Genomic DNA, 18170 nt, shown 5'->3' with positions numbered 1-18170 from the left:
GATGGTGCAGGCGTGGTCCTGACCTCAGCCCCTCAGCACAAACATCACAACATCCCCTAATAGTCCTCTCATGTTCCCAGAGTCCCTGCAGTGACCTTCCCTGTACTTTCTCACTCTAACACTCCTTTCTGCAGCCCAATATCTCCATTTAATGTCATTTTTGGATTGAATCTTTACGTTTTTGTGCTCCTGAACCACCCAGCAGTGGCTTTGGACCCCTTTTTGTGGTTGTAAATAATGCAAAAAAGGTGATTTTTGTGCAGTTTGGATCCTAGTATGAGCCACTTTCAGTTCTCCTGCAGTGATTTGGCAGATTTTAAATGTGTTTTTAGCAGCTCAGAGGCTCTAAAATGACAAGAATTGTGCTGCCGCTGCTGCTTTGAGGCGTTTTTCTTGTTTGCGCAGACCCGGTTTCAAATCCTGTAGAGCAATTATGTAATCAGATACAGACTGGACTGCTGCTTTCTCTCCTCCTCCCTCCTTCTCCATTTCTTTCCTCTAATCTTCCTCCTCATCATCCTCTTTCTGGTGCTTTCTCCTCATTTTCTAGCTTCCTGCTCCTCCCTTTTATGATACTTTCTCCTTCTTTCTTCTTTCTTTTCTGCTCAGTTTGTGTCTCTATCTCTGTTTTTTTCCCCCCTTCATTCTCGAGGAAACATTTGGCGACTTGTTGACTGGATCCTTTCAAACATCTCACTGAGGTGTCTGCTTCATTCTCAGACTCCTGCTGCTTTAACAACAAGCTGCAGTAAAACCAAAGACTGCACCGTAAACTTTTATCCTTTGAGTTTTAAGACAAAATGTTGATCTGCTTTGGGTTTTTGTGCTGAAATTGTTGAATTTTGTGCCAAAGTAGGGTTGAAAATCAGAAATTCAGACTTTAAGGAGCTAAAATAGAGCAAAAATCAGAAAATGTTGCAAGAAAATAGTGGGTTAGGTTTGTTTTTGCTGTAGGGACACTTCAAAGTTACAACTTTGCTAATTATATGAAGCATTAAGTGTGTTACTGTCATTTGTTTACCACTGAGATCACATTCAACTCGTCATTTATTGATCTTAAGGCCACATTTTTATTGATAAATGTGTTAAAATTGAGAAATGAAAAAATGGCTTTAACATTAAATTCATGAAATTCTGGTTAAGTCTCATCCAATAAATCTCCATTAATTGTCTTTTTCTGTTCATTTTATGCCTCCAGTAGTTTGAGATTAGTGGAATTAGTGACTTTGAAACGCCTCCTTTTTGATGCAAATCTCCTCCTCTTCATTCTCTGTTGGTTTAAAACCAAAATGTGCCACTAAATCCTGATGTTAATGTGAAGAAATGTTCATTAAATGCTGTTACTTCATTACTACAAGTTCCTTGAGAAAGACACGTTGAGGCGTTAAACCATCGTAGAAGAAGGACAAACAAAACTACGTGAAAAAAGCAAATGCTTTTTAAAAAATGTTTTATACAGATTTGGACACATCTCATTATTTTGGATGCTGTTTAAGTCATTTTGGACACAGTTTGGCTCATTTTGCACAAGTCTTGAGACATTTTGGACAATTTTTGCTTACATTTGAACAAATTTGAGTTGATATTGAACAAAATAAAAATAATTTTGGATGAGTTTAAAGTCATGTTGGACAGTTCCTCTGTAATTTTAGATCCGTTTTTAATCATTTTGAACAAACTTTGTATCATTTTGGACTTGCTTCCATCATTCTGAACCGTTTCTGAGACTTTTTGTCCAAATTTTGGATACATTTTGAGTCGTTTTGGACACATTTTGAGTCACTGGTTGTGTTCTGAATCCTGCTGGACAGATTACGAGTCATTTTCTACGATTCTTTGCGATTTAGGACACATTTTAATCCATTTAGGATAAATTGAGTAATTGTAGGCATTTTTAAATTCATTTTTGAACAAATTTTGCATATTTTTTGACAAATTTGGACAAGTTTTGGACAAATTCAAATCTTTTGGACAAGTTTTGAATCATGTTGGACACATTTTGAGTGAATTTTGAAAGAGTTTTGCTTAAATTCGAACAAGTTTGAGTTAATTTTGGACAGAATTAAAATCATTTTGGATGGGTTTTGAATTATGTTGGATAAATTTTGAATTGTTTTGGACAGATTTTGAATTAAAGTGGTCATCTTCCTAATCATGACGGTCAGTTGAGTCATTTTGGACAAACTGAACAATTTTAGACACATTTTATCATTTTGAACACATTTTGCATAGTTTTGGACAAATTTGAAATCATTTTTGACAACTTTTGCTTAAATTTGAACAAATTGAAGTCTTTTCATAAAACTGTTGTAATTTTGGACACATTGTAAGTAATTTGGGATAAATTGAGTAATTTTAGATACATTTTTATTATTTTTGAACAAATTTTGCCTCATTATGAGGCATTTCTGAGACATTATTCACAAAATTTAAATAATTTTGAGCAAGCTGCAGTCAGTTTTGGACAGGATTAAAATAATTTTGGATGAATATTGAGTCATGTTGGACACATTTTGAGTCATTTTAGATTTTTTTTTTGACATATTGAGTAATTTTAGACATGTTTTTGTCATTTTGAACATTTTTTTTCTCCATAGTTTTGAATACACATCAGAATAATTCTGACCAGCCTTTTATCAATTTTGGATAAGTTGATCAGTTTTAGCAAGTCTTTTTTTTTTTTTGTCATTTGGTGCTGAGCAGTGAGGCAGGAACATCACAGATATACACTGTCTTAAAAGACGTCCTGTTGTTTTTCTACCTCCATCCCTGGATCTTGTCCTCTTTGGTTTTGCTCCTCACCTCTGGACAAATGTCATTGTGGACAATTTTGGATAGATTTTGATTTTTGAATGATGTTGGAGAAGCTCTGAGTCATTTTGAACATGTTTTTTCTTTCTTTCTTTTTTTTTTTAACTGAAAATGATTTAGAAATGATCTAGAATGACTCAAAACTTGCTCGTTCCGGTCATTTTGGACCTTTGGACTTCTGTAACTTGAAGCTATTTTGAGACAGTTTCATGTTTAAAATCATTTTGGGAATGTTTTTTGGTTTTGACAAAGTTTGAGCCATTTTGGAGAGCTGCATCTCCAGATCTGGTCTTCCATTACATTCAGCCCATTGTCTGTTATCATAAATCATGTCAGCAGTTTTTGAGCCATTTTGGAAAATTCTGAGACTCAAAAATGGTCTAAAATTCTTCCGAACTTGAACATTTTGGGCAAATTTTGTGTAATTTTGAACAAACTTCGAGTATTTTCAGTTGTTGCGGACACTTTTTAATCATTGTAGACTATTTCTGAGCCATTTGGAGAGGTTTGAGTTTTTTTCTTTAAACAAAGTTTGAGTCATTTTACATAAACTTTGAGTAAATGTGAAATGACGATCAAGCTGGAAAGACCTGCAGCTGATCTAACAATAATCCATTTTCACATTTAACGGCTGAAACTCACACATGTGAATGTGCAGATAATTAGAAACCTAGATGGGGATCTTTCATGCTATTAGCAGTTGGAAAACTTCTAAAAACAGTGAACAAATTCTGCAAAAATCAGGTTTTGTTAAAAGCTGCAGAGAACCATAATAATACAAAAAGAGTAGGTTGAAAAACAAGAGAAATGCTCCTTTGTAAAAAATGGTTTTGACAGATTTAAATGTGATTTTACTTGTACTTTTTATGCTAATATACTATAGAAATTGTATCTAAAACCTGCTTTCAGCTAAAGAGTCTAGTCACTAAAGGCGGCATTGATTGGGTTTTTATTTTCTCGTTTCCACGCTGCTCATACTTTATAAAGTTCTAAATCCTGTGCAGTTTTCTTTTAGCCGCCGTCTGTATGTTTTTGTGCTCAGGTTGTCTGTTTGTGTTTACCGATTTTTAAATTGGATGAGATGTGGAGAAAAGAACCAGAAGTTTGGAGGTTTTATGGCAAACATGGTTTTAATTTGGAGACATAAAACACTGAACACAGCGTCTTTACAAAGTTTCTATCCGGCTGTTTTCTGGACGATTAATTATTGAATTACTTCCGGTTTTGTCTTAAGGAGTTCAGTTTGTTTGCATCAGCAGGTTTGGATGTTTTGTTTTCTCTTAAATGTTGCTTTAATGCTGCTGTTGAAACCCTGATGGAGCTTCTGGGGGCTGTTTGGCTCCTCCAGCTCGGAGGCGGCGATGATGATGAAGCAGGTTTGGCTCAGTGATGCAGATCAGAGCCGTAAATCATCGACTCGCTGCAGCGTCTCCAGCTCCATCATTTTAACAGCAGCCTCATATTAAACCGAGGTATCGTGTTTTTAGCTTTCTGCTCGATGGGACGACTACAGATCTGCACCGATTATATAACAAACTCCCGAGGAAACGCTGGAAGATATCATCTGATGACTGTAAAAAAAATAAATAAATAAAAAAAAAAGTACATAGATGTTCTGTTAAATCTGAAGAAGCTGCTCAGGAAACTGTAAAATAGCAAATTTTAGTGACTTAAGATACAAGAGTTAAAACATTTTAAAAGTTTCTGAGCATGTTTTTGTCATTTTGGACAGGATTTTGGGTTATTTTGGACAAATTATGAGTGGTTTTGAGTCATTTTGAGGGTGATTTTGTCATTTTGGGCAAGTCTAAGTCATTTTGGACATGTTTTGAATCAATTTGGAGTCATTTTGGACAAATATTAAAACATCTGAACAAATTCTGAATCCCTTTGAATTGATTTTGGGTCATTCTGTATTAATTTTTAATAATTTTGGACAGATCTTAGTCATTTTGGACAAATGCTGAGTCATGGTGGGCAGGTCTAGAGTTATTTCGACAGAATTTTGAATAATTTGGGTGACTTCTGAATAATTTTGGGCAAGTATGAGTTATTTTATATCGGTTTAGAGTCATTTTAGAGAGCTTTTGAGCCATTTTGGACAAATTTAGATTTTTTTTTTTTTAATTTTTAGCTAGATTCTGACATTTTGGCAGGTTTTAAGTCATTTTGGACATGGTTAATAACTTGGGACGGATTTTGAATCATTTGATTGGATTATGAATTGTCGTTGGTGAACTTTGAATCATTTTCGGACATATTTTGTGTTATTCTGGGAAAGTTGTGAATCATTTTGAACATGTTTTTATTTCATATTTGATAAGTTTTGAGTAATTTTAGATAAACTTGTATTATTCCTGACAATTTTTGGTTACATTTTGGAAGTGAAAATAAGTGATATGTTATTTAAAAGACAGGAATTAAACATTTTTAGACTTTTCTAGTATGTTTTTGTAATCTTGGACATGTCATTTCGAGGATTATACTGTATGCTACATTTGATGAAGACTAGATAAAATCAGGAAAACAGCATTTGAAAAAGTGATTCTCGTATTTTCATGTTTGCTGCAGCGTCACCTGTTGGAGAAATTCTGCAAAATGTCACTTTATCACTACAACATTCACAGAAACATACTCCACTTTGGTGGCCAGAGCTTAACTTTAGGTTGTAGAATAATAAGCATGCAGGATAATTTCAGTCATGCTTCACTTTGTGGTTGAACTTTCATCATCATGTTTTACATCTTCAGTCTTTCTTTTTGCTGCTTTTCTTTCTGTTTCTGTCTCTGTTTGTTTTTCTGTCTCCCTCCTCTCTTGTAAACAGATCTTTAAGTGTGTCTCTGGGTTAATTAGTGCTGAAGTGTGTTGACAGACATCTGCTGGTTCACTGATAAAGGACGATGACGAAGGTCTGCAGTCAGTTTATCAGAAAATGAAAGACTGAAGTGACAAAAATAACCTGTTAAAACACCTTTGTTCCACCTTGCCGCGCAAATGTTCAACTTCATCGTTCGTGATGTACTGCAGTGACTTTAACGTTCAGCTGTTTTGATGGAGGATTTTGGTCACAAGTTCTGAGGAGTTTATATCCCAGTTTGGCTGAAATCTGGATTATTTATGATTCTGACTAACTGATTATTTAATGTATTAATCCTGTTAAACCCCAGCCAGTTTTTGGGTGTTTGTTTGTTTGCTCCTGTCACATTTTTACTCACTGTGAGTTCATTTTTCACTGCAGTATAAAGTCCTGCATCTCTGTGGAAACAGAACAACCATGAAGAAGGAGAGAGAACATAGAAATGTCTTCTCGAACTTGGATTTCTTTAATTATTCATTAAAATGAAACTTCTAAAACCTCAAAACAACATGTACATGTTTTTTTTCCAAGTGTTGCCATCACGAATAATTAATGAACTATTTACAGTTTAGGTTTGTTTTGACACTTGTCTCCCATCTGTTCTGTGTAAACACAGCCTGCAGTTCAGCCGAAAAGTCCAGGAATTTTTCTCATGTGACTGTTGGTCGTAGCTGAATCATTAAAACTTTTGCAGTTCCACTGAGCAGCGTAGAATTTTTTAATTTTTATTTTTTTTTTTTTTTTACAAAATTTGGTTAGAGCAAACAGTTTATCTTTGTCATTTTTTTTTGAATAAGTGAAATCTGACAAAGCTTAGTTTTTTGTTGAGATTACAGACGAGTAGTTCAAGAACTGTCGGAAAGTAGAAAATCTGATCATTCTTTCTGTCAGGTTTCAGTGTTTACATGTTCTTGCTCTGATTAATGTGAATATTGATCTTTTATCTGTATTTTGTTTTAAAGATTCGGAGGAATGATGGGGACAAAATTCTTGGGGGAATTTGGTTTGAAGGACATTAAGTTTTTTTTTTTCACATAAAAGGAAAGACAGAAACGGATGCATAATTACTCTCTCAAGGTTTTTTTTTCTTCTTGAATTTCCCGTTGTCCTACTAACTTGAGTTAGTAGGACAGTAAAATGTGACATTTAGCTGTAATTTCTACATGTTGCTCTAAAACATTAAACTTTTAATTCATGTTCCTGATCTGCATGATGATTGCAGAAGCTTCACAGCAGGAGCTTAAAGATAGAGGATAAGTGAAAGATATAAATGAATAAAGGGGTGAATTGTACCTTTAAGAGCAGCAAGCAGAGCTGTATTTTCAGAAACGAGGCCAGTCGCTGTTTGTCGTCCTGTTTTCAGCTGCAGACCCTCGACTCAGCTCCCACCTTCACTTTACTCTTAACCTTCATCGGTCCTTTTTCTCCTCTACTCGCTGGACAAAATAAATATTTGCTGTTATTTAAAAAAAAAAAAAAAAAAAAAAAGCACAAAATACTGCTTCGCACGAAATACTAATTTGTGGTCACGAAATGGGTATAACGTGCGCACGAAATACTAATACTATTAATATCATTCCTGGACAGCTGGCTAAGCAAATTGAGCGCACCGTCTCTACAACCTGCAGTAGTCTGTGTATGGGCTGGACCTTCGTGATGTTCCCAGGATGAGTGTCTTTTCTTAGCTGTTCTAGTCTATATCTTTTTATCCTGCATTTGGGCAGTTATTTATTTCGGCTTATGTTTGATACTTTGTTCCAACGGGTAGCCTATCTGCTGACATGTCACCCGATTTACAAACTTTTTATCCTCATCCTGTTACTACATGTTGTTTTGTTGTGCTAATATGTAGCCGTAAACTCATTTGTGTCAGTAGGAGCTGCAGCCCTGTGCACATATCAGGACACTTTTCAAAAACAGCTGAGGCATGTAGGCATACTACTAAGCCAGGTATGTTGAGCATAAAACCAGAGTTTTCTGTGCCACGAAGGTGTCTCTGTTTTAACCTGATTAGATCACCATGCTAACTAAACCTGGTTCGGACCTCATTCTGTTCAGAGTTTCAGCTTGAAATGGTCTTAAAATGTGCCTTTTTCACTCATCATCTCCTCTGAAAGTAGCATCATGTGTGTCAGACTCTCAGCTGAGGGAATAGATAGGCGCAGCGTTTAATGATGCTACCGGACGAAGCCGTGCAGTTACGGTAGCGCTCTCTGTATACGTTGCCAAGGGAACCAGTAGCCTGTCAGTGATCAGAATCTAAAACATTATATTTAAATAAACAAAAATTGTATTTATTTTTTAATATTTGAAAGCATTTGATCGAAAAATTATGTATAATGAGGACAGAAAAATAGTTTGAAAAAATGTGCTGTTATTTTCCAGGTTTATTAAATGGCAGATAATGTCAAATGAAATCACAGAAAAAATTGGAATTTGCATGTTCATGAGATAAACACAGGCCAAGACTGTTCACATAAAAAATATGCATCTGTACTATTACAAACAGCAGTCTTTTTATCTTTTTAATGTTTGACTCAAAAATTACGCTATTTTTTTTTCCTAATATGAAGTCATTCTTTTAAAGATATTTGCTGTTTTTTCTAATAGAAAAATTATGCAAATTAAAGACTGAAGAATGATAACTCACCCTTTAGCTGTTATTTTTGCTTTTTTCTGTTAATTTACAGATAGCTAGTGAAATCACAGAAAAAGATACAAATTTACATATTGACCATAAAAATAAACACAAAAAACAAAACATAGCATTTTTACAAATAGTCATTTGTTTTTCACAATGCGTGGCTATGAGATTTTTGATTTACTGTATTTAAATTCACCAACATTATCATCATTTTACAGATGTTTGCAGTTTTCAGTATTTCACTTTTTTGTATATTTTACCAGATTTTCTTTACAGTGTTTCTCATTCTTCCTCCATGGTTTTTTTTTCATCGTTTAAACCATATTTTCCTGATTTAGCTGCACCTCCTCCATCAAAAGTGAATCACTGCAACATTTTAATGTAAACTAATGAAACTAGAACGCTGCTCACAGTGAATTCAGAGTTCCAGCAGCTTGGCTTTAACATCTCAATCCTCCTTCATGACTCCAAGGATTAATCCCAGAGAGTTTTGGATGGAGGAGGAGAAAACTTCACGTTGAGGCCCTGGATGAGGGTGAGAAGGGGGAGAGTGATGGGGCCTTTGGTGGGAAAGGAGAGAGGTGGATAAAGGAGGGAGGAGGACAGGAGTTAAACATACCAGCTGAACAGCCTCCCTGGAGGCGGCGATGGAGGAATGTTCTGGAAAATGTCCAGCAGATAGGAAGTGGAGCAGTGCGACAGAGAGGAGGCGGTTTGTTTCCCAGCGGCGAAGCTTCAGCTAAATATAGAGGATTCAGTTTGACCATCACCTTCAGAAAAACACTGCAGATCTACAAATCGGGTTTAGTTTAGCCTGTTTACAAACAAATCAGCTGTAGATGAAGAGATTGATGAGTTCAGGATGGTATTTAAACCAGTTTCAGTGTCATGAAGGTGACTGTTTTAACCTGCTAGATCACCATGGCAACTGATGCTGCACAGATATATCTCCATGGCAACTGATGCTGCGCAGATATATCTCCATGGTAACTGAAGCTACACAGATATATCTCCATGGTAACTGATGCTGCACAGATGTATCTCCATGCTAACTGATGCTGCACAGATATATAACCATGCTAACTGATGCTGCACAGATATATTTCCATGGTAACTGATGCTGCACAGATGTATCTCCATGCTAACTGATGCTGCACAGATATATTTCCATGGTAACCGAAGCTGCACAGATATATCTCCATGGTAACTGATGCTGCACAGATATATCTCCATGGTAACTGATGCTGCACAGATATATCTCCATGGTAACTGAAGCTGTACAGATATATCTCCATGGTAACTGATGCTGCACAGATATATATATATATATATATATATATATATATATATATATATATATAAAAAACCATGGTAACTGATGGTGTAGAGATATATTTCCATGGTAACTGAAGCTGCACAGATATATTTCCATGGTAACTGAAGCTGCACAGATATATCTCCATGGTAACTGATGCTGCACATATATATTTCCATGCTAACTGAAGCTGCACAGATATATCTCCATGGTAACTGATGCTGCACAAATATATATATAACCATGGTAACTGATGGTGTAGAGATATATTTCCATGGTAACTGAAGCTGCACAGTTGACCTGCTCTTGAGGAGATTCTGTTAGAGTTTGAGATTTAAATTGGCTGTAAAAATACTTTTTTTTTTTTTTTTTCTCCTGTGTGAAAATTAGGTTTACTGCTCTACACTTGTAAAAACAGATTCTTCTTGTGGACATAATTGTTTTTTTTTCTTGTATTGACATGTAAATCAATGCTATCTTTAGAAAATTTTATAACATAGCAGCAAATTGTTAAAAATACTACAGTTTAAAGTGTTAACAGTTAAAAAAAATTAAATTAAATATACTGTTTTTCATATATGGATTTTATCTCCCAAATAATGGCAGATGTCTTCAAAACAATTTTTGCTGATTTAAATATAGTAAAATAATAATCTAATTTTACTGTTAAACATTGTAAAATAAAAAATTATCTTTTGGAAAAATACTGATTTTTGATGTGAACGTTATCGACAGGTTTGAACAGTTTTCATATGATTCACATGTGAATTAAGACTTTTTCTGTATTTTTTTGTTTTGTTTTCTGTAACTTGGCAAAACAGAAAATCTGTAAAATAACCTACTACTTATTACTTTACTTTTTCACACTGTCAATGGTTCATCTAAATTGGTTTTAGTGTTTAAATGATGGTAATAAAACGTAGCGTTTATGTAAAGTTTTTGAAGAAAAGCCAGAGTCAGTTTGTGGAATTTATCTTCACATGCCAGATATTTAATTAACCAAAGCCGTCTGGACATTTGATGTAGTAGACAGAGTGACATCTTTTTAAGGAGGAATTTAAGGTAAATGTTGAGTGAATCACAGCAGGATTCTTCTGTTAGTGTAGAAACTGCGTATTTGAGTTTTTTTCCTGAGTGAAAAGTGTGTGTGGGAGCTCACACATACATGCAGATATCAGTGAGGCATGTTTGAACTGTCTGTTTGTGATTCTGCTTCTCTTCACTGCTGTGCTGTGATTGTGTTTACATAGCTGGATCACATGGAGGTGAACAGCTCAACATCAGTAGGGGTCAAACACTCATGAGGCCACTTCTGCTGCTCTTCTTTGGCGTTTCTCTCCTCTTTCCACACATTGAGATTCAGAAAAATGATGTCGATGCTTGTTTTTTTTTTTTTTTCTTCACGTTGAGGGATCAGCAGGAGTGAGATTTATGTTTTCCTCTGGTTCTCATGGGTTTAATGAGATCTTAAATGGAGTTTTTAAAAGGTGTCAGAAGCCAAAACTGATCATGAAAGCTGCTCGGGTCGTAAACGTTCATGTGAATTTCCACCCGAAGAAGAAGAAGGAAATCCATTCGAGCTGCAGCTACACACCCGTGATATCTCATGAATAAAATATGCGAACAGAGTGTTTATGAAGACTCTGCGCTAATTTGCAGTGGGAAGCGTTTTTCCATTTGCTTGCGTCCAAAAAGGAGAGCTGCTCAGATTTGTCGGTGTTTTCCCGATGGAGGAGCAATCCGAGCACTTGAACGCAGCACGAGAGAGAAGAAACTCTGACTTTGAAGCAGACGGTGTTTGAATTTGTGATGAGTTTCTCCTCTGACATTTAACTTCTATCGCCTTTTCGGTCCAATCTGAATGCGCTGCAGTTTCAGCTGCTGCATAAATTAGTTTTACAGACGACTGAGGCAGCAGAAAGCTTCCAGAGAAGGTGAGAATCAGAGCAGCACAGATCAGTTGAACAGCTCGAGTATAAATCCATATTGAGTCGTGTTTCAGCTTTTCTAAAATGTTCTGCAAATCATGGTGTTTTAAAGAAATCTGAGCCTTTCTGCTTAACCATGTATTGGTTGTGTTTTCACACTTGATGTTTTTAATTTGATAAGAATTCCTTTTGCTTCATAAATCCTCAGAATCCAAAGCAGTTTCTGATCATATTATTTGCTCTTCTGTCTCATTTAGGGGGGTTAAGCTAGCAAGGGGCACCATGACAAAGGATTATGTGCTGGTTAATGATCTCCAACCACAGCTGGTGTATTTTATTTTATGCAATTGTTTAGGGCTGGACCCGAATATCCGAATATTCGTTCGCTACGGCACTATTCGGATATTAATTTTGGTATCCGAATATTCCCCATTTGGATTGTAGGCAGTTCCATATTGACAAATAGAGGTGTAGCTAGCAACGGTCACCACGACAAGCAATTTTGTTGCAGTTAATGACCTCCAGCAAGAGCAAAATGTCAAGAAAGGCAGATGGCTGATCTACAATAAATGTTTTATGTTAGCAACATGTGATCGCAGAGAACCTGTATCATTACTAGAATACTTCATGAATAATGAATACTAGAGTTGAATATGTGCAATAGAAATAGGAGTGATGATGTTCTCCATTTACTGTGTGATCGATTAATTCAAATTGAACAGTTTGTCTCCTCTTCTCCTGCAGTTTCTTCTACTGTTCTTCCCTGTTTTGTTAATCTTATATCTGTTTCATCACGTTTTACCCGCAACGGCCCAAATACAAAAGTGTCATTAGTTACTGTTTTCCAAAGTATTCTCTAGCCAGCTGCTAACCTAGCTGCTAGCAGTTAGCATGGCTTAGCTACAGTGAAAGCAGCTGATGTCCTGATTTGTGGAGATGGCTGTGATTCTTGTTCAGTCTGGAGACGCGTCTGTCAGATAGAGCAGACTGTTGAAGTTAATCTGACTGGAAAAGATGTTACTGTACTCCAATTAGTGTTAGCACAACATGCCTCTTAGTTATAGCAATAGCCAAGCGATGTCAGCAAAGTATGTTTCAGTTGCACTGACAGCAACAATTGAATTATTCTGGTGTTATCAGTGTAACAGGGAAACCGGTCATGCTTGTGTAAAATTGTTGTTTAAAACTTCAGCAGCATTTACCATTTTCCTGCTAATTCACCAAAGCTGCTACAGTCTGCAAATGTGTTCATCTGTCTTTCTGTGTAAACACTGGCTTTCCGTAATTGGCTGCTACTTGTGAAATGTAACCAATCAGATCAAGCTGTGGGTGGGACTTTGCTTGACACCACAGAGTACAAACAGAAAAAGGCAGTAGTGCATTAAATTTCTTTTATTGATGATCAGGTAATAAAAATAACAATACTGATAATCAATAAAATTCATATTGGCCCTGATAATTGGTTAGTACCTACTAAAAACATACAGTTAGTTCAGTTACACTCCGTCAAAGGTTGTAATTCATGTCCACTTTATTAACACACAGACTGTGATAGTATCATGACGTATCGCCCACATGTTTGCTTAAATTGTCATACCAGACACACACACAATGCACTTTACATTGACCTTCAGCAGGACTCCATTTAATTTGATTTCCATGTAGCCGAAGGCGCTTCTGTCTGACACGCACACATTCCTGATGAATAAAATGTTTTGTCTGAGGCCTCCAGATGTGGTGAGACTTCACATCTGTAATGTGTGTGTGGTGTGGTTTGTTGTCCTGAGAGGGTAAAGTTGTGTTGATGTTGCTGGTTCAACTCCCTGTATAATGTGTGTTCTGCCCGTCCTGCTCGGCATCATGGGAGCTTAAAGGAGAAACTGGACAAGTGGATTCAATTTGGGGACAGTCGAGGTCAAAGCTGTGTGTTTGTCCGTTTTTCTGCATATTTATGTGTGCCTCTCCGTGTTTCGGCTGTGTGTGTTTTCAGTTGTGTGCTTCACATGTATGTGTGTTTCAGCTGTGTGTTTATTTGTGTTGGAAGCTGTGTGTTTCAAGTGTGTGGTTTTGTGTATTTGAGCTGTGTGGTTTTTGTGTGATTCAAGTGTGTATTTATGTGTGTGTATTGCAGCTTTGTGTATTTTCAGTTGTGTTCCTCAGCTGTTTCAGTGTGTTTATGTGTTTCAGCTGCGTGTTTGTGTGTTTTCTGGTATGTTTGTGTGTTTCAGCTGTGAGTGTATTTCGAGTGCGTGTCTCTGCATTTGAGCTGTGTGTTTGTGTGTGTGTGTGTTTCAAATGTGTTTGTGTATTTTTTTGTGAGTTTGTCAGAGTTTCTACTGTGTCTTGTGTGTGTTTCATTGCGTGTATATATTCACACAGCGTTGTGCGTGCAGCCCGAGGCGTTGCTGTGTTGCTGTCACAGTGAGGGTGGAGTTTTCAGGCAGACACTGGGAGGAAATGAGTGATTAGCTGAAACTGGAACGCTGCCGCTGGGCTCAGAACCTGCAAAGTGTCTGAGGCTGCGTTCAGCAACAACATGCGCAACTATCAGGTCAACAGCAGAGTCCAGCTGGGAAACGCGCAGTTGTAGCTATTGATTATGTTCACAATTGATTAATCTGCTGGCTGATTAAACCCAACGTTTTCACTTAGGTAGCTTCAGCTTTCGTTAGATCTACATCATGTTTACATTTAGCTTCGGCACTTGAACGCCACATTTCATTACATTTTGTTTTGATGTTAAGTGGAAATATTCAGCATAATTTTACATATAACATTCATTCTACAGTGTTTCTAGTTCTTTAATATTTAGTGCCTGCCAGTACAGTCTACTAACCTAATACCATTTTTCTATATAGTAGATTAAAGTATGGTGAAATTTTAAAATGAGCACAGTGTTTATACTTGACAACTAAATAGCTCTACATTGCATAAAAAACTGCATTTCTGTGTCCAAACTATTTTTAATGCTACATAGGTGGTCAGGAACCTTGTTCTGAAGCTTGGTCAGGGCACTATTTGAAATGTGGTGTAGAAAAATAGCGCTTCCAGAAGATGATGAAAGCCTGTTTTTCTCAACATGCATGCCAAGAAATGTGTTGTAGGTTAGCTGTAGTATCTGATTGTTCTTTATACTGTTTAATAATGAAGAGACCAGATAAGGTGGTCACTCATATGACAGGTAATTCATGTCAGCAAGCAGAGAACTTTTTAAGCATTTAGCTACGTATGGGCACCATGAGAGAGACTTCTGTGGTAGTTAATGCCTACGAATGTCCTGGTGTATTTTATGTGAAATGTAATGCCCCGATTTGTGCTTTTCCTTTCTGTCACCCATATAAAAGAAAGTAAGCAAAAGATGGAGCTTAGATTGATGCAAATCCATGAAGTTGGTGTTAATATTTGGGATTTGCACTGGATGTAGCCCCTATTCATGTTTTTTGTTTGTTTGCTCCTGTCACAACAAAACAACCATGAGTTACAATGCCATAAAGCATGAAAAAAAAAGAAATAAATTTTTTGCCATCCAGTTAAACAAGATGCAACCAACATGGCAGATCATTTAGAAACAGTAGGCTAATGAATATGAGCAGCTGGTCTGTTTTGAGTCTGTTCTTATAATTTTAACATAGTTTAACCTGGTTCATATTACTTAATATGCTGTAAATACTAGCTTTTTATGTTGATTTAAAGTTCATATTTACATTTTACAAACAGAAATAATGAACCAGTATGTTAAGGTCTGATTAATCAGTAATGGAAATGACTTGTAGTTGCAGCCCTCAGGGTTGAAAATACCAAATACTTGCTTGCTAATACGCAAAATGTGACCTGCAGTTAGAAAATCCAGGTTCAGATCATTTAATAAGCTGCAAATACTACTTTTTATGCAAGTTAAATTTATTTATAAAGCTGCAGCTGGAGTGAACTCATTGCACTGTGGCATGTTTTTTCCCACAATGACTGACTGATTGGTCGAAGAGCAGCTACGATGTCGTTCCACCAAGATTTTCTTTGGTTGGATGCAGCTGTAGTTCCAGATTAGCTGCTGTTTTTCCACCATAAACCAACTCTAAAGCAAGCAGAAGCAGTAAAACGGCATTTTTTTTCTGCTCTCAAATCCAAAAGATTCGACAATTTTTTTTAAACTATTTTTGATATTTTATCTTTTTTTTTATTCTGCTAGAACTTCTAGAAATGAGGCTGTTGGTGTTTTTTTTCCACTTTGTGAGTGTTGTCACATAAATCCTGCTTTGTGTATTCAGTGATTTGTGTCATAACTATGTGTCGGTTACACAACTGAGTGAGTCTCTGTGATCCGGCTCATAATAACTGGGCCCTGACAGTTTCTAGAAGACGATTCCTGGAAGCCGAGATCAGATTCTCAGTTGGACCGACTGTAGTTTGTGTTTTATCTCCTTTTTTTTCCACTGTTGCTATGACGGCAGAGGGGCTTACATCACTGACCTCCACCCTTCTCATCTCAAGGGCAGAGCTGTAACACAACCCTGGTGACTTCATTCATTACATTATGTCTGTGTGTGTCTAGCCTGTGTGTATGCGAGAGTAGAGGGGCTGTTAAAGTGTGTCCGACCTCATGCATTTTAGATTTTTATGACCACAATAAATCAGTAAGCGCCATCTGTGCATTTTCTTAGCGTGAAATAAAGTGCTTTGAAATTTTCTCGCTTGATTTAAGATCCATAATCATGATAAATTAGAAGTTTTTAACACATTTTTGTGTTTTTTTTTTCTTTTGTTCTGATTTTGGTCAGAGCTTATACTTAAAAACTATTATATAAAAGCGATTAAAATTAAGCTAAAATTGTTATTAGCTGCACTTTAAATGCGGATATGAGTCGGAATGCTAAAAAAACAGGCTAAAAGAATACAAAATTTGTTTTATATGGAGAATATCTTGTAAAAAAAATCTGTTTTGAGTGTTTTAACATCATTGACAACTGAAAAGTCTTTTTTTAAATGTTTGAGGTCCCCTCACTGATGCTGATCTCTGAATCGGTTTCTGACGTGGAGATATGTTCAGTCACTGAGCTGCTCCGTGTGTCGGTCAGGGATATTAAGGAGCTTTACACCAGTGTATTCCCAACCCACAAATACCCGCTGACACACTTGGCATCATGGGAAATGATTTTGATGGCTTTGGACAGAGAGGGGGAGGGGTGACACGTCCTTGATCACAAACACATTCATGAGGATCTGAGCAGCTGATGTCTCTGTTAGAGTTTCTCCTGCATCCCGGGGGTGGTTGGGGACATGGATTCAGAGTGGTCCATGTTCAAAGCCTCCATTGCAGAAGCAGCTGCTAGGAGCTGTGGTCTGAAGGTCAGTGGTGCCTGTTGCGGCGGCAATCCAAAGACCCGCTGGTAGACACCAGCAGTGAGGGAGGCCGTCGGGCTGAAATAGGAGGCTTTTCGGGCCTGGATGGCTTGGGGGTCTCCCGAAGCAGCTGCCAGGTACCGGCTGGCCAAAAGGGCGGCAGTTGTGGAAGCTAAAACTCCAGTGTGGGAAGATTTCGGGAAGGCCATGGAGAAGGACTTTCGGTCTGCCTCAGAAGTTCTGGCAAACCGTTGGACACCTCAGGAAGGGGAGGCAGGGCTTTGCTCAGGCTGTGTACAGTCGGGGTGGAGAACTGTTGACCCGTACTGGGGATATCATCGAGCGGTGGAAAGACCACTTCGAGGAACTCCTGAACCCAGTAAACACGTCCTCTATGGAGGAACCAGAGCCTGAAGACTCGGGGGGATCTTTGTCCATATCTGTGGCAGAGGTCGCCGAGGTAGTTAAGAAGCTCCTCGGTGGCAAGGCGCCAGGTGTGGACGAGATTCGCCCTGAGATGCTGAAGGCTCTGGACATTGTTGGACTGTCTTCGTTGACACGTCTATACAAGTTGCGTGGGCATTGGGTACAGTACCTGTGGAGTGGCAGACCAGGGTGGTGGTCCCTATTTTGAAAAAGGGGGACCAGAGAGTGTCTGCTAACTACCAGGGTATCACTGAGTTGCCTCCCCAAGCGAAGGAGTTCAAGTATCTCGGGATCTTGTTCACGAGTGATGGGAAAATGGAGCGAGAGATGGACAGGTGGATTGGTGCGGTGTCAGCAGTAATGCAGGCGTTGTGGTGAAGAGGGAGCTGAGCCGTAAATCGAAGCTCTCGATTTACCTCACCTATGATCCTGAGCTTTGGGTAGTGACCGAAAGAACAAGATTGCGGATACAAGCGGCCAAAATGAGCTTCCTCCGTAGGGTGGCTGGACTCAGCCTTAGAGATGGTCTGAGGCGCTCAGACATCCGGAGGGAGCTCGGAGTAGAGCTACTGCTCCTTCACATCGAATGGAACCAGTTGAGGTGGTTTGGACATCTGATTCGGATGCCTCCAGGGAGACTTCCTTTGGAGGTTTTCCAAGCACGTTTTAAGCTGAGATTTGCTGAAGTTTTCTGACAGAATGGCATGTCTTATATGATTAGTGAAAGGAGTGTCTGGAGGATTGTTTCTGTTTTTGCAGTTTTTTGCTCAGATAGTGTCAAACCCGCTGGCAGGTGTTGCGATTCATAGAGCTGACATTTGAAAAGCTGTGACTTGTCAGTTCTTCTTGTTT

General features: G+C 37.7%; 2 protein-coding genes across 3 annotated transcripts in view; both read left to right on the top strand.

Annotated features, from left to right (window-relative positions):
* Positions 1 to 18170, top strand: part of sptbn1 (spectrin, beta, non-erythrocytic 1) — a 196083-nt gene that overhangs the window by 529 nt on the left and 177384 nt on the right. The window lies entirely within an intron of this gene.
* Positions 1 to 18170, top strand: part of slc30a6 (solute carrier family 30 member 6) — a 580472-nt gene that overhangs the window by 409832 nt on the left and 152470 nt on the right. The gene's annotated exons all lie outside the window — the stretch shown is intronic.

This window comes from Acanthochromis polyacanthus, chromosome 15 (assembly GCF_021347895.1).
Source record: "Acanthochromis polyacanthus isolate Apoly-LR-REF ecotype Palm Island chromosome 15, KAUST_Apoly_ChrSc, whole genome shotgun sequence".
Lineage (NCBI taxonomy): Eukaryota > Metazoa > Chordata > Actinopteri > Pomacentridae > Acanthochromis > Acanthochromis polyacanthus.
The sequence above is the reverse complement of the archived record's forward strand: the minus strand, read 5'-3'. Positions and strand labels throughout refer to the sequence as shown.